Source organism: Dioscorea cayenensis, chromosome 1 (genome assembly GCF_009730915.1).
Source record: "Dioscorea cayenensis subsp. rotundata cultivar TDr96_F1 chromosome 1, TDr96_F1_v2_PseudoChromosome.rev07_lg8_w22 25.fasta, whole genome shotgun sequence".
Classification (NCBI taxonomy): domain Eukaryota; kingdom Viridiplantae; phylum Streptophyta; class Magnoliopsida; order Dioscoreales; family Dioscoreaceae; genus Dioscorea; species Dioscorea cayenensis.
This window is the reverse complement of record NC_052471.1, coordinates 20,238,829-20,254,964: the sequence shown is the minus strand read 5'-3', so window position 1 is coordinate 20,254,964 and position 16,136 is coordinate 20,238,829. Positions and strand designations below refer to the sequence as shown.

Sequence of the window (16,136 nt, the reverse complement as noted above, 5' to 3'; positions counted from 1 at the left end):
ACACTCAACAATTTATTCATGCAAAATACAACATTATTCGACTAAGAAAAACAGGAAACACTTGGGTGGGCTCCCAAGAAGCGCTTGTTTAACGTCAAGCACCACAAAGTCTACAGGAAATATATACTTGTCCATCTTGACAAGTACATCTTTGATGATACCCCTTGGATGTCTCACCGTTCGGTCCGCCAATTGCAAAGTCATCCGAGTGGGCCTAGGCTCACCCAAGCCTAACTTTCGAAAGAAGGTGTATGGCATGACATTGATGCTGGCCCCTGAGTCCACCAATGCCATTTCTTCACCCATATTGCCAGTGCTACACGGAATGATGAAGCTTCCTGGGTCTTTCTTCTTGTTCAACATGTTTCTTTGCAACACCGCCGACCATGAAGCATCTAGAATCACCGAAGCACTCTCCTCCAACTTCCTCTTGTTGGTCAACAAGTCTTTCAAGAACTTCGCATACTTAGGCATTTGGGCCAATGCCTCAACAAAAGGAATATTGATGTGGAGTTGCTTGAGCAAACTAGGAACTTCTTGTACTGTTCATCTCCTTGGTCATTCTTCAATCTAGAGGGATAAGGGGTTCTTGGCTTGAAAGGTGGGGGTGCCACCTCCTAATCTTTGCTTGTTCCCTCTTCTACCTCTATAACCTCGGGTGTGTGTTCTTTTGGCATCTCACTCGGAAGCTTACCTTCAACCTTAGTACCACTTCTAAAAACGTGATTGCCTTCACCAGCTCTCTACGGTTGATCTCTGTATTGCTGGGCAAGCTTCGATGTGGCCTTTCAAAGAGAAACTTCGCAATTTGCCCCACCTGATATTCAAGGTTATATAAAGAGGCGGTATGGTTGTGAAGTGTGGCCTCAATTGATTCAAACCTTGTATTTGCAGATTACTCAAATCTAGTAAAGGCTTTCTCCAAATCATTCATTCTGGTTTCCAAACCTGAAACTCTATTTTCCACATGCGGGGCTTGTTGTTGTAGTTGGAAACCCGGTGGCCCCATGGCCTTTGGTGGACCCTGATTGCTCCATGAGAAAATTGGATGATTCTTCCAACTCGGATTGTAGGCATTGCTATATGGGTTTCCTTGAGGTCTCATGCCATTATCTACAAAATTGACGTTCTCCACCGAAGATACATCACCAATAGAGATTGGGCAATCGGAGGGAGCATGTCTTCCGCCACACCCAGTACAATTAGTCACGGCCGCTACTCTATTTGAAGTTAGAAGATCTAACTTCTTACTCAAATTTTCCACTTGAGCCGCCAATGAAGTTACTGCATCTATCTCATGGAGACCGGCCACCTTTTTCTTCTCCCTAGCATTCCATTGGTAGCTGTTTAACCCCAATTCTTCAATTAATTGACGGGCCTCATTGGTGATCTTGATACCTAAGGTACCTCCTACTGCCGCATCCAAGAGATGCCTTGTACTCGGGTTCAAACCGTTGTAAAAGGTCTGAACAATCATTCACTCTGGAAATCCGCGTTGCGGGCACTTTCTCAGGAGCTCCTTGAACCTTTCCCATGTCACAAATAGAGAGTCCAATTCCAACTGAACAAAGGATGAGATCTCATTCCTAAGCTTCGTGGATTTTCTGGGAGGGAAATAACAGGCAAGAAAAGCTTCTACCATCTCCTCCCATGTGGTAATTGATGCTCTAGGCAATGAGCGTAGCCACTGCTTCGCTCTCCCCTTTAGGGAAAATAGGAAGGACACAGGGGCATGTGTCTTCCCCTGTGAATGACCTTGTGACGGTCACATGTCCGTGTGGAATTTATACACGGGCATGTTTTTTTCTGCAAATGTTTAGATCTCTATCCCTGGACGATATAGGGATGTGTGTCTGCCCCTGTGTCTGACCCTGTGCATGACACACGGGCGTGGGTAATTACAGAGTGTGGATGCGTTCAGAGGTTTAGAGTCTTATCCAGAGAGCAAATAGGAGCGTGTGTTTGCTCATCTGAAGCTCCCCTATGGAAGCACATAGGCGTGGGCAATATCCACACAGCCGTGTGGATGTTCAGAACGCCAAAGGCCGTGAGTTTTCTATATAAATTATGTTCGCCATTTCATTTTTAGCCATCTACACACTGAAAGAATGCTCTCTCATACTCTCCCGACATCACACCGTCATTTTAGAGAGATTTTACTATAGTTTTCTGGCCGATTTCAAGTTTTCTATCTTCATCTTGTCGGTAAATAGTTTTTCTCTCTTTTCTTCGCCATACTTGATTTGATTCGATTGAATCTAGTGAATGTTCTTCATTTTGATGTATAAATGATAGATTCATGTTTTAGAAGCATTTTAGAAAAAAATTTAGGATGTATTTTTTAGTTTTTAGCATGAGGGCCCTTGGCTTTCACACCCCTTGAATCCACATGGGCGTGTGGAATTTCCACACGACAGTGTGGATTCCTGCAGTATTGTTATGTGAGTTTATTTGATCAATTCTTTTTCAATACTTATAGATATGGCACCCAGGGCTAAGAAAGCGCCCATATGAGACATCACTTGAGCAGGGGAGTATAGAGTTCGCCATTCCCAAGCACCAGGCTCGGTTTGAGCGGTTATCGATACTCAGGTTCGAGAAGATGCGAGTCCCAAACTTGAGTTCACTCAGGGAGGTGCAGTTAGCCGATTATATAGTTGACGAGGTAGAGGAGCTACTTTCCGTGGGTAGCTGGAGGATGTTATTATCAATCTGAGAGCTAGCTATACGGCTACTCACTTTGGAGGTGCCAGCCTCATTCGATTTTAACCGATCGTATTCCCGATTTGACAGCACTGGCGCTATATAATTCTGAGCATTTGGACATCATTATAGTATGAGCATCACTCGGTTTTTGGTCAAACTCGGACTCTATGATGAAGCATTCACTGATACAGAGGATTACTAGCAGCTGTCTACAGACTACCCAGCAGCTTGACATCGCAGCAAACATACAGAGCATTGTGTTGGCTGGGACAATATGAGCTCAGGGTGTCTAAGGCCACGTATCTTTCCCAGCCTGCATACCGTGACATTCATGCCATCCTGAGCAGGTCGATGAACGGCCATTGTGATAGTACTGGCAGAAGTTGTTATACCTCTATTCGATGGTCCAGAGCATGTTACTCCATCTTGGGTATATTGTAGCAGAGTACCTGAGGCATCAGGGTCAGTATGCCAGGATTGGGATTATTTTCTCAGGCCCGTACATTACCAGGATCATCATCGGGATGCATCTACTGGATACCATTAGGGGGGCTAAGAAGATGATCATACTTGCACCCCTTGGCCTAGAGACTATGTGACTAATGGGTATGATCAGCAGGTATAGAGATGGGGTGTATGTGCTGAACATTCCCCCACCAGAGCCACTTGTGGCCGAGGGAGTTACAGTAGAGGGGTCTCAGCCAGTGCAGGAGCCTCAGCCAGAGCATACGGAGACTGAGGCACTTCCCACAGCACAGGAGCCACCACCAGTGCGCATGTTCTCCATATCTCGAGCCTATGATCATTTTGAGAGTCTAGAGAGCACTGTAGGGGTGCTTCGGACTGAGATTGCCGAGGTTTGTGCACTATTAACAATGCCCCTTGCATGTGACGCGCAAGTGCATCGGTTTCACAAAGTAATAAATCCCAGTTGAGTGGGGTATCGTATCCACAAGGAATACGGCATATAAACACCAAGATTGATACTCAACTAAGTTGAAATGAAACAATGATGGTCTGGATAAAAGATTGATGCAAACAAACTAAAGAAAATAAGAAATAACGGCACAAATAAATAAGAGGAAAGACAATTGGTAAAAGTGGGTTACTCGAATAGTGGTTCTTCTTGAATTATTTCTTCAAGTGCATAACCAACTATCATGCTTCCTAACTAATGCTTAATGAGTCATGGACATCCTTAAATACACGGTCCCAAACCTAAGGTCAACAATGACTAACTTTACACCATGTCCCGGTGGAGAAATCAACTAGTCGCAATATCTCACAATGTGTAAAGGTGTTAAACACATTTCAACGCTTCACTCTATTGCTTGCGCAACTAAGCTCCAGTGGAGTTCATCCTTAACCCTTCACTCTATTGTTACCGCAAAGAACTCTTGGAACATGGAGGTAGGATAAATCACACCGGAGGGGAAAGGGGACGTTCCGCTGCCTCTTGACTCACCCTCTCGATCCTTTCCAATCTTGCTTTGTCTAACCCTCATGGTGTGTCACTCACTCACAAAGATTACCAATGTAGACTCTCAACCCTAGTGTCACTGTAAGGGGGAAATCATTCAACAAGCATTCAAGATTGGAACTCAATTAAGGACATCAATTAAGGAAAGCATAATAAAAGGTTAATGAAACAAATACATCCTAGGGTTCACAAATCCAAGTACCCAGTAGGGGTTTAGCTCTCCATAGAGCAAGATACAATCAATTATGAAATCGAAAATAAAAACATGCAATCCATAGTAAAACTCCATCGATATTCATGTCGATGATCTTGTGGAGTGGCCTTGTCCTCTCCAAAGGTCCCTTTGTCAAGCCTAGGGTAAACCTCACCGGATCAGTGTCGACAAAAGCTCTACCAATAACTATCTTCCCAAAGAAACGTATTGTTGAAGCTGTAGAACCACTCCAAAAGCCTTGCCAAAGCCTTTATAAACCCTAGACGCCAACCTCTCAAAAGTTGGAGAAAAGATAGGAAAAAGGATGCTAAAATCGGGCTGAAAAACAACTTTAAATAGGCTGGAATCGGGCATCCAAACGGCCTTGTGGACTTTCCTCATGCCCTATGGAATTTTAACATGGGCGTGGTTAATTTCCACACGGCCGTGTGGATTCTTTCGAATTCTGATTTTCTGCGGGGTGTGAACAGTAATTGCTACAGTAAATTACTACAATGATTTTCTACAGTAACAGTGTCTTCGCATTTGCTCCTTCCGAAATTTTATCAAATGGTGCATTAACGATCTAGTTTGGCTTCTTTCTTTCATACCTAGCTTTAGAACCCTACATGGACAAAAGTATCACTAATACACATGTATTAGCGTTAAAACCTGATTAAAGTAATGATTATCGTAAGAAAAGAATACTTCGTATTACTAATAAACAAGCACTTATCAAACTCCCCCACACTTAAGCTTTTTCTTGTCCTTAGGCATAAATAAAACATTGAAGTATAGAAGGATGAAACATTGAAAGTGCTTAGCCTTAAGTTCACCAAATTATGCAAGGAGAGCATTCTACAAGTAAGGCAAATTTTGACAATAAATACGAAGAAATCAACGCTCTAGCTAAAAACTCAAATAAAAAAGGATAACAAACCCGAAATCATGTAAGTGTGTGTAAACTCACTCAAGTAAACCCAAAGTATACTTCTCAATGTTCCAAGTATAAGGGACTTATTTAACTACAAAACGTAGCAAAACAAAAAGATAGTAGTAGCTTCACACATCCTCTAAGGTAGCCCTTTCCGAGTGGGCCGCTAAGGTGGGTTTTACACTTTCGAGATGGTAGCTCTTTCTACCAGGGTGATAGCTTCCACACATCCCATGAGATAGCTCTTTCTCTCACTAGGGCATAACTAGTATCCGACTTATGAGAGTAGCTTCACACTTCATAGGTGGTAGCTCTTTCCACCCCGAATGCACAACTAAACAATATATGTATTTGTTTTTTTTTTCTTTTTTTTCTTTTTTTTCTTTTTCTTTTTCCATTTTTTTTCACACAATAACACAAGAAACAAAACTAATTAGTCCCTTAAACATCAAACTTGAGTTTCCAAAAGAGTTTCATGAGCGAGTGTCAATCGGGCAAAAAATTCTTACAAATTCAAGTAAAAACTAGAGCATGAGAACATTCAATGTTAAAAATTCTCCTAAACTCAAGAATACAAGCATTGCAACTAAGGTGAACCGCCATTGGCTACTTGAGCATGCACAATCAAAGCATAAGTATAAAGGACATGTGTGTGGTGAACTCTCCCCAAACTTAATATGTACATTGCCCTCAATGTACACATGAAAGCACAATAAAAGTATACCAATTCAAGAAAGATGTGGGAGTGGGTAATTGAAACAATACTCCCCTGACTCCTAGTGGTGTGTTTGATGGAGCCAAATCCTTTGAAGTTGAGTTCCAATGGGTTGTGAAGCACACACGGCCAAGTGTAACACATTGGTCGTGTCCTTGACTAGTTCTCAATTTCCATAATGACAAGATAATCAGCACGTATACACAAGGGGGTTCATTGAAACTCAATAAATAAAAATAACTTGAGAATATAAAAAAAATAAAGCAATAAAATACAACTCGAGACAAACCTAAAAGATAAACTCAGAAGGAAGATCCTTTCTGATTATACAAGTCTAAACTAAAATGCAAAAATAAAACATGAAAAATAAGAACAAAGAAGTTAAAGACGCCTCAAGTGATGGTGTTAATTGCTCGTACATCTATTGCCACTGGTGGTGAAGATGATACTGGTGCTGCAAAATAAATGAAGATTGGGTGAAGAAAAGAGAAAGAGAAGCTTATCGATGAAATGTGAATGAAAAACTAGAAAACGGCTAGAAAACTCAAGTAACAACCCTCAAAAATGATGGTGATAGGCCAAGAGAGTGCAAGGCTGCTCTCTAAGTGAGTAGGAGTGTAAAGATGAAGAAAACCATAAAGATTTTAAAGAAAACCCGCGGCTCTTGAGTTTCTATACATCCACAGGAGAGCTTCATTGGGCTAAACGCATGGCCTTGTGTGCTCTCGGGGTAACACTCTATGTTTCTAAATGCCTCAACAAGAGCGTGTGAAAATTCCCCACGCCTGTGTGCCCGACCCACAGGAGCAGACGCAAGCCCCTATGGCTTCTCTGTCCAACCAAGAAAATTCTCAAAGTGTTTCACACGCCCGTGCGGAAATTCCAGCGGGCGTGGATTGCCATAGGGTTGACACACAGTGGCATCCCCATGCCCATGTGTTTTCTCGGGATGTAGAGGAACTACTCTACAGAGATCCACACGGGCGTGTGGAAATTACCCACGCCCGTGTGTTTGGCACAAGATCATCCATAGGGGCAGACGCATGCCCCTCTGTATTATCTGGAAAAATCTCCAACTCTCTGTAGAGAAACACACCCTTGTGGAATTAACACATGGGTGTGTGACCGTCAACAAGTAATCTACAGGGGCATGTCCACACCTCTGTGCATGCTCTAGATGAGCTTCTCAGTAGAAACACACGCCAGTGTGGAAATTCCACATGGCTATGTGTATTCTCTGGATGACTTATAAAAATCTGCAGGCTCTAAAGAAAATTCCTGAACATGTATGCACACTCAGAGCCTGCCCCTACAATGCTAAATACACCAGAGAATCATGAAAAACATGCTCAAATCAAAACACCAACACTCAAGCTCTTATTCATGTAAAACTAAACAAAGACCTAGAAAAGCAATAAATTCTTGTGTTGCCTCCCAAGAAGTGCTTGTTTTACATCACTTAGCTTGACGTACCTCCTCCTTACCTTATGGGGCTTTAAAAGAGTGTGTTCCTCCCGACTAGACATTGCATAGCTACTTCCTTTAAACCAAAAATCTACTTACTGGGGTGGAATATTTGTTGGAGAGTCCATCCATCTTACCTTTAGCCTCCAAGGAAACAATTTGGGTTGGGAATTTTCCAAGCATAGCATAGGTGGGTCATTGGATTGCTTCAATCTCCTACCGATATCTTCTTCGAAACCCAAAAATCTCTTGCTTGCAATTTATGAGTTGATCAATCCCAAAGAGAAATACTTGCTCCATTACCTTAGGAGTTTCTTCTTCTTCTCTTTTAGCTTAAAAGTAGTATGTCTTCAACAACCCCTCTTGTATCATTTCTTACTCATAAACACACTGTCCATTCAAGCAATCTTCATTTTGAGGGAAAGCTTCTTCTTGCATCCTCTCAATCTTTACAACATCATATTTGTTCCGCCCCACTTCATCATCACCGAGCACTACCACATCATCTCTCTAAGGAACTCGAATTGTTTGCTCAAATACTTATTGTTCCTTGGAAAGTGTGTCAAGCATCCTTCCTAATTGATGCTCAAGGTTTTTAAAGGAGGCTTCATGACAGCTTAATGTGGTCTCAATATTTTGGACACAGACATCGGATGATTCAATAAAATCAGCTAATACTTTTCGCAACTGAAGTCCATCCTCTCAAAGTATCTCACCCTTTTAACATTACTCTTGAGATGCTTCCCAATGTTGTCCATTGTTATTCCATAATAAGTTTGAGTAGCCCACTTCAACAGGATGATATATGCTGCAACATGGATTTCTCTTCTGTTGTGAAGTAACAATTCTATCAACATTTTTACTATGAGATTTGACCTGGAAATATAGAGCAATGAGTGGATCAATCATCATTTAAGCTCTTTGCAAGAAAAAGTAATATATGACAAAAGGAAACAACGGAGAATGATGGAAGAATAAGAAAGTGTGAAATAGAACAAGTGATAAATCGTTAAAATAGCAAAGAGCATAGTGACCCACAAGTGCACGGGTTTGTCAAAGTATTAAATCCCTGGTGAGTTGGGTATCGTATCCATAGGGAAAAAGGAATAGAAACACCAAGATTGCTGCTTAACTAAGTGGAAATGAAACAATGATGGTGTGGATAAAGATTGATGGAAACAAACTAAAGAAAATAAGAAAGAGAGGTACAAATAAATGAGAAGAAAGGCAATCGATGAAAGTGGGTTACTCAAATAGTGTTTCTTCTAGGATTATTGCTTCAAGTGCATAACCAACTATTATGCTTCCTAACTAATGCTTAATGAGTCATGGACATCCTTAAATACACAGTTCCAAACATAAGGTCAACCGTGACTAACTCTACACTATGTCCTGGAGGAGAAATCAACCAGTCCCAACACCTAATACTGTATAAAGTTGCAAGAAGCTCTAGGGATTCAATGTGATAAAACCTATTCCTCTATGTAGATCTAACCCTTTGGTACAGGAGAAAGACCCCTAGTCACAATTATGCCCCAGGTGTTAAAGTCACTTCAACGCATCACTCTGTTGCTCACGCAACTAAGCCCCAGCGGAGTTCATCTCTTAACCATTCACTCCATTGTGTCCGTAAAGAACCTTGGGATTGTGGAGGTAGGATAAATCACACTGGAGGGAAAAGGGGACGCTCTGCTACCTCTTGACTTACCCTCTTGACACTCTCCAATTTTGCTTTGTCTAACCCTACCGGTGTGTCACTCACTTACAAAGATTACCAATGTAGACTCTCAACCTTAGTGTCACTCTAAGGGAGAAATCATTCAACAAGCATTCAAGATTGGAACTCAATTAAAGACATTGACAAGGTCCCCGTGCGTATATCCCGCAAGTGCACGGGTTTGTCGAAGTAATAATCCCGGATGAGCGGGTATCGAATCCACAGGGAGTAGGGAATAAAAACACTTAATCCACTTCTTAGCTATGTGAAAGATCAGTAGTCATAATTGTGACAATGATTAAATTCTCAAAAGTAAAAACAACAAGTAAGAGAGCATGAGTAAAGGACTAGGTAAGGCAATCGATAAAGATGGGGTACTCGGATAATGCTCCGCCTAGGACAATTGTTTCAAGTGCAAGAACCCTCTATTATGCTTCCTAATCAATGCAACGGTGAGTCATGGAAATCCTTAAATACATAGTCCCAAATCTAAGATCAACTATGCCTAACTCTATACATGTTCCAAAAGAGAGATTAGATAACCTCTCAACCTCGCACTCGAATAGAGTTGCAATGAGCTCTAGGGATTCCAAGTGATAAATCTCTTCCTAATTATAGAATTAACCCTTTGGTCCAGGAGGAAGGTCCCTAACCATGATTAAGCCCTAGATACTAAGATCACCTCAATGCTTCACTTTGTTGCACACGCAACTAAGCCCCAGCTAAGTGTCATCCCTTAGACCATTCACTCTATTATGGCCGCAAAGAACTCGAGGAACGGAGGTAGAATCAATCACGTCGGAGGGGAAAGGGGACACTCCTGTAGCTCTCGACTCACCCTCTCAACCCTCTTCAACCTAGCTTTGTCTAACGCTCGTGGTTTGTCACTCACTCACAAGGTTACCAACGAGAACTCTCAACCCTAGAGTCACTCTAGTGGAAATGTGCATACAATCAAGCATTCAAGGTTGGAACTCACATCAAACATTAATTAATTGAAAGCATAATAAAGAGATTCAATGAAACAAATACATCATAGGATTCACAAATACCCAAGTACCCACTCGATAGTCGTGTTGATGGTCTTGTGGAAAATCCTCTACTTGTCGTCCAAGGATTCCCTTGTCCGGTATAGGATACGCCTCGACAGCAGCTCCCCTACCAACCTTCTTCCAAAGGAATGAAGATATCGGAGCCGTAGAACCACTGCAAAACCCTAGCCGATACTTCTCGAAACCCTAGCCGAAACCCTCTCTCATGTTGGGGAAAAGATGGAGAAAAGAATCCTGAAATCGGGGCTGAAATCGGCTTTAAATAGGGCTGGAATCGGGCATCTACACTGTCCTGTGGATTTTTCACATGCCCATGTGGAATTTCCACACGGCCGTGGATAATTTCAACACGGGCGTGGATAATTTCCACACTGTCTTGTGGATTTTTCCCACGCCCATGTAAAATACTTCCCGAGTCCATACTTTCATCGAGGTGACGCAAACGGGCACACATTCACGTCGTGGATCGCTTTGCTTCTTTAGTGACGGACAAGTTGGTGGAGATCTTGTTCTATGTGCATAAGTCGGAATGCTTGAGTGTGACTGCCCTTGTGCCCCTCCAAATGGTTGTGCTAACTCAAATACGAGGAGGTTGGCACACACTCTAGCATCTCACACCCGACCTATGTCTTCGCGTTTGAACCTTAGCAAGATTTCCTCCAAAATCTATGCATTATGATCCACATTGGTTTTTTTCCTTCATACTCGGCCTCACAACCCTAAGTGCACGAAAGTAACATAAAAACACACATATTAGTGTAAAAACCCGAGAAAAGTAATGCTCAACATAAGGAAAGAATGGTTCGCATTCATATCCCACAAGCACTTATCAAACTTCCCCACACTTAAGCTTTTGCTTGTCCTCAAGCAAAAATTAAGCATTCTGTGCATAGATGAAGGAAATATTGGAAGTGCTTGGCCTTAGGTTCACCAAAGTGTACAGAGAGAGCATTCTACAAGTAAGGGAAACTTTAACATTAAATACAAAAAATCAAAGCTCTAGCTAAAAACTTGAATAAAAAAGGACAACAAACCCGAAATTGTGTACGTGTGTGAACGCACTCAAAACAATCCAAGGTATACTCCTCAAAGTTCTAAGTACAAGGGACTTATTTATCTACAAAAGTGACAACAATTTCAAAGATGGTTGATAAGTTCTTGTGCGATATGAATGCGAAGTGTTCATTCCTTATGTTGAGCATTAGTTTTCTCAGGTTTTTACACTAATATGTGTGTTTTTATGTTACTTTCGTGCAGGTAGGGTTGTGAGGCCAAGTATGAAGGAAAGAAGCCAATGTGGATTATAATGCACCAGTTTTGGAGGAAATCTTGCTAAGGTTCAAACGTGAAGACATAGGTTGATGTGAGATGCTAGAGTGTGTGCCAACCTCCTCGTATTCGAGTTTGGCACATCCATTTGGAGGGGCACAAAGGCAGTCACACTTGAGCATTCCGACTTATGCACATAGAACAAGAGCTCCACCAACGTGCCTATCATTGAAGAAGCAAGTGATCCAAGATGTGAACGTGTGCTCGTTTGCGTTACTTCGATGAAAGTATGGATTCGGGAAGCTATTCAGGCCGGATACTAAAGCAGAGAAATGTAGAAACACGGTAGCAGGTACTGTAGCAGCACTGTTCACAGCCGACCGAGAAAACAGAAGTTCAGAGAATCCACACGGGCGTGTGGAAATTCCGCATGGGCACGTGAAGCATCCACGCCCGTGTAGTCGCCCGATTCCAGCTCTATTTAGAGCCGAATCAGCCCCGATTTTATTATTCTTTTCTCCATTTTTTCCCCAACTTGAGAGAGGGCTTCGGCTAGGGTTTTGAGGGGTATTGGTGAAGGTTTTGGAGAGGTTCTACGGCTCTGACATTGTCATTCCTTAGGAAGAAGGTTGGTAGGGAAGTTTCCGTCGAGGCGTATCCTATACCGGACGAGGGAATCCTTGGACAACGAGTAGAGGACTTTCCACAAAACCATCAACACAACTATCGAGGAGGTTTCTTTATGGATTCATTGCTTTTACATTCTATTTCTTTGATTGTACTTAGCTCCATGGAGAGCTAAACCCCTAGTGGGTACTTGGGTATTTCTTAACCCTAGGATGTATTCGTTTCTTTGAATCTCTTTATTATGCTTCAATAAATTGATGTTTATTGTGAGTTCCAACCTTGAATGCTTGATTGTATGAACATTTCCCATAGAGTGACACTAGGGTTGAGAGTTCTTGTTGGTAACCTTGTGAGTGAGTGACACACCATGAGCGTTAGACAAAATAAGGTTGGAGAGGGTTGAGAGGGTGAGTCGAGAGGTACAGGAGCGTCCCCTTTCTCCTCCAACGTAATAGATTATACCTCCGTTCCTCGAGTTCTTTACAACCATAATAGAGTGAATGGTCTAAGGGATGAACTTCCGCTGGGGCTTAGTTGCGCGTGTAACAGAGTGAAGCATTGAGGTGATCTTAGTATTTAGGGCTCAATTGTGGTTAGGGACCTTCCACCTTGACCAAAGGGTTAGGTCTATAATTAGGAAGAGATTTATCACTTGGAATCCCTAGAGCTCATTGCAACTCTATGCGAGTGCTAGGTGTTGAGATTATTCGATTTCTCCTCCGGGACATGTATAGAGTTAGGTATAGTTGACCTTGGATTTGGGACTATGTAATTAAGGATTTCCACGACTCACCATTGCATTGATTAGGAAGCATAATAGAGGGTTCTTGCACTTGAAACAATTATCCTAGGCGAAGCATTATCCGGGTACCCCATCTTTATCGATTGCCTTAACCCCTTCTTTACTTTTGCTCTCTTACTTGTTGCTTTTATTGTTGAGAATTGAATCATTGTCACACTTATCATCATTGATCTTTCACATAGCTAAGAATTGAATTAAGTATTTTTATTCCCTACTCCCTGTGGATTCCATACCCGCTCACCCAGGATTATTACTTCGACAAACCCGTGCACTTGCGGGATATACGCAAGGGGACCTTGTCAATGGTAATAGCTTCACACATCCTCTAAGGTAGCCCTTTCGAAAGCGGCCGCTAAGGTTGCTTTCAACCTTTCGAGGTGGTAGCTCTTTCTACCGGAGTGGTAGCTTTCACTCATCCAATGAGATAGCCATTTCACTCATTAGGGCATAACTAGTATCCAACTTATGAGGGTAGCTTCATACTACATAGGTGGTAGCTCTTTCCACCCAAAATGCAAAACAAACAAAAAAACTATTTTGTTCCTTCTTTTCATAATTAATTTTTTTTTTTCAGAATTTAACACAAGAAACAACTATAATTAGTCCCTTTAACATCAAACATGAGTTTCCAATAGAGTTTAAAGAGTGAGTAGTGCACTGAGTGTAATTCGGGCAAAAATTCCTAAAAAATCAAATAAAACTAGAGCATGAAGATATTCAATGTTAAAATTTGCCTAAACTCTACAATACAATCATTGCAACTAAGGTGAACCGCCATTGGCTATGTGAGCATGGATATCAATCAAGAACAATAAAAAAGGATGTGTGCACTATGAAACTCCCCCCCACACTTAAGTTGTACATTGTCCCAAATGTACACATGCAAGCTCACTCATAATGGATATCAATCAAGAATATATGTGGGAGAAGCAATCAAAACAATACTCCCCTAACTACTAGTGTTGCGTTTGATGAAGCTAAATCCTTGGGAGTAGTGTTCCAACTGGTTCTGAAGCTCACACGGTCAAGTGCCAAAGCAGTTTGGCCGTGCCCATGACAAAGTCTCAATTCCGCAAGTGAGAAGACCATCTACATGCATATACGAGGGGATTCAGTGAAGCTCAATAAAAAAAAATAACTCGAGAATATATAAAAGATAGACAATGAATACAACTCAAGATGCAAAATGAAAATAAACTCAGAAGGAGAATCCTTTCTAAGTGAACAAGTCTAAAGTAAAATGCAAAATAAAGAAAATGCAGAAAAATAAAGTCAAATGTCGGTGTCACGCTTTGTCGGCTCCTCTGCTACTGCTGGTGGTGGGGAAACATAACGTGGATCCACCGGTGCTGGTATAGGAGATGGGGGCACAGGAGATGCCGAGGGGGCTCAGGAGTCCTCGGTCGCAAGACAAATGTGGAGGAAACATCTCGCTTTAAGATCTACTGTAAGACGTTGAAACATGCCATGAAGTCTGTGTACTGAGTGGCCTGCGTATCCCTAATCTCGGCAATCTCTGCTCGAGCCTCAGCCACCTCTGTCCGTATCACTCCCACCGCACTCTCGAGCCTCTCGAAGAAATCATGGGCTCGAGATGGTGAAAACATACGTACGGGGGGAGCTTCCTCTGCCAGCGAAGGTACCTCGGTCTACATCGGTACTGACTGAGGCTGGGGAGCAGGCTGGGAAAACTCGGCATGATCACCCTCACCCTTAGCTATCTCTAGAGCTGGTAGCACCAACGCATAAACCCCTGTCCGAACTCTATGGACCATGCCCATCAATCTCAATGTCTCTGAACTAAGGTGGGTAGATATACTCTTCTTCTCAGCCCCACGAATCGCATCCAAGAGACCCATGCCAGCACTAATCTCGTAATGTAGGAGCCCGAGAAGATCGCTCCATATCTAGATAATGCCCCTGATGTCTGATGTACTATGCCATGATGTGTCCTAAGTGAATCGGTACGTGCTGCACCATCGAGTACAACTACAGAAGTTCCTATCGGCTCAGAACACCAGTGCTATCACCACGGTTATTCACTAACCTACTCATGATGGCATGTAGATATCTATATGCGGGTCGGGAAAGGCACGTGGCCTTGGACACCCCCGGCTCATAGTGACCCTGACCACATAGCACTCTATAAGGTCTCTGCGGGGTCAAGGCTCTAGGATAATCAGTCGGTAACTGAGAGTACTCCTCAGTGTCTTTGAATGCATCCTCATACAAGCCAAATAGAACTGAAAACTGAGTAACGCTCAAGCTATGGTGGTGTCCAAATACTCTAAACTGAATTGCATCAATACTGTCAAAGCTCGAATAAGATCTGTCGAAATCAAATGATGACAAGACCTCCAGTGTGAGCTCTCGTATGGCTGGCTCTCTAATAGTCAATAACTACTTCCAACCACCTACCGATATGAGATCCTCGACCTTGTCTGCCAACTCGTCTTCCTCCTGCAGATCTCTCAGTATACTCGTATCAAGGAATCGAGTCTGTCCAAAATGAACTCTCGACAGCCGCTCAAAATGAACCCTATGATCTGGAATGGTGAAATTCATGTCCTCAGACTCGGAAGATGACTCTCGCGGCTGCTTATCAGCTTGCTTCTTCGACCGGGGTGCCATAATCTATAAATTTTGAGAAGAAATCGGTCAAACAAGATGATAAAGCATTACTGCAGAATTCCATACGGTCGTGCGGAATTTCCGCACGCCCGTGTGGATCCACGAGACGTGAAAAATCCGCACGACCGCGCCTTAAAAATCCCAAAATAAATCTTAAAATTGCTTCCAACTTTGTTCTTACCATGTCTAATCCCCCTAATTGAAGAAGTGAAGATTGTCTGACAGGATTCATCCAATTAAATCACGAATTGATGAAGAAATCAAGAAAACAAAAAAAGAGGGCTCACCGACCAGTTGAGATGAGAAACTTAAGATTCGGCCAAAAAACCTCACAATAACTCCACTAAATTGACACAAGGAAGTCAGGGAATGATGTGAGGGCGATCTCAGAGGAATAGAGGATGTGGAAAAGGAAAGAAATGACTCCTCTTTAAAAAGAAGTCGCGCCCCTTGGCGTTCTGCGCATCCACACGGCCGTGCAGAAATTACCCACGCCCGTGTGCCTCATTAAGAGAGCTCCACATGGGCAGATGCACGCCCCTGAGC

General features: G+C 42.5%; 1 non-coding gene across 1 annotated transcript; it reads left to right on the top strand.

The window, feature by feature from the left end:
• The first annotated feature begins 1,487 nt into the window (after positions 1-1,487).
• LOC120267351 lies at positions 1,488-1,594 on the top strand. The gene has a single exon (XR_005538444.1). It is a non-coding gene; the product is annotated as a small nucleolar RNA R71 (small nucleolar RNA).
• The last annotated feature ends 14,542 nt before the right edge of the window (positions 1,595-16,136 follow it).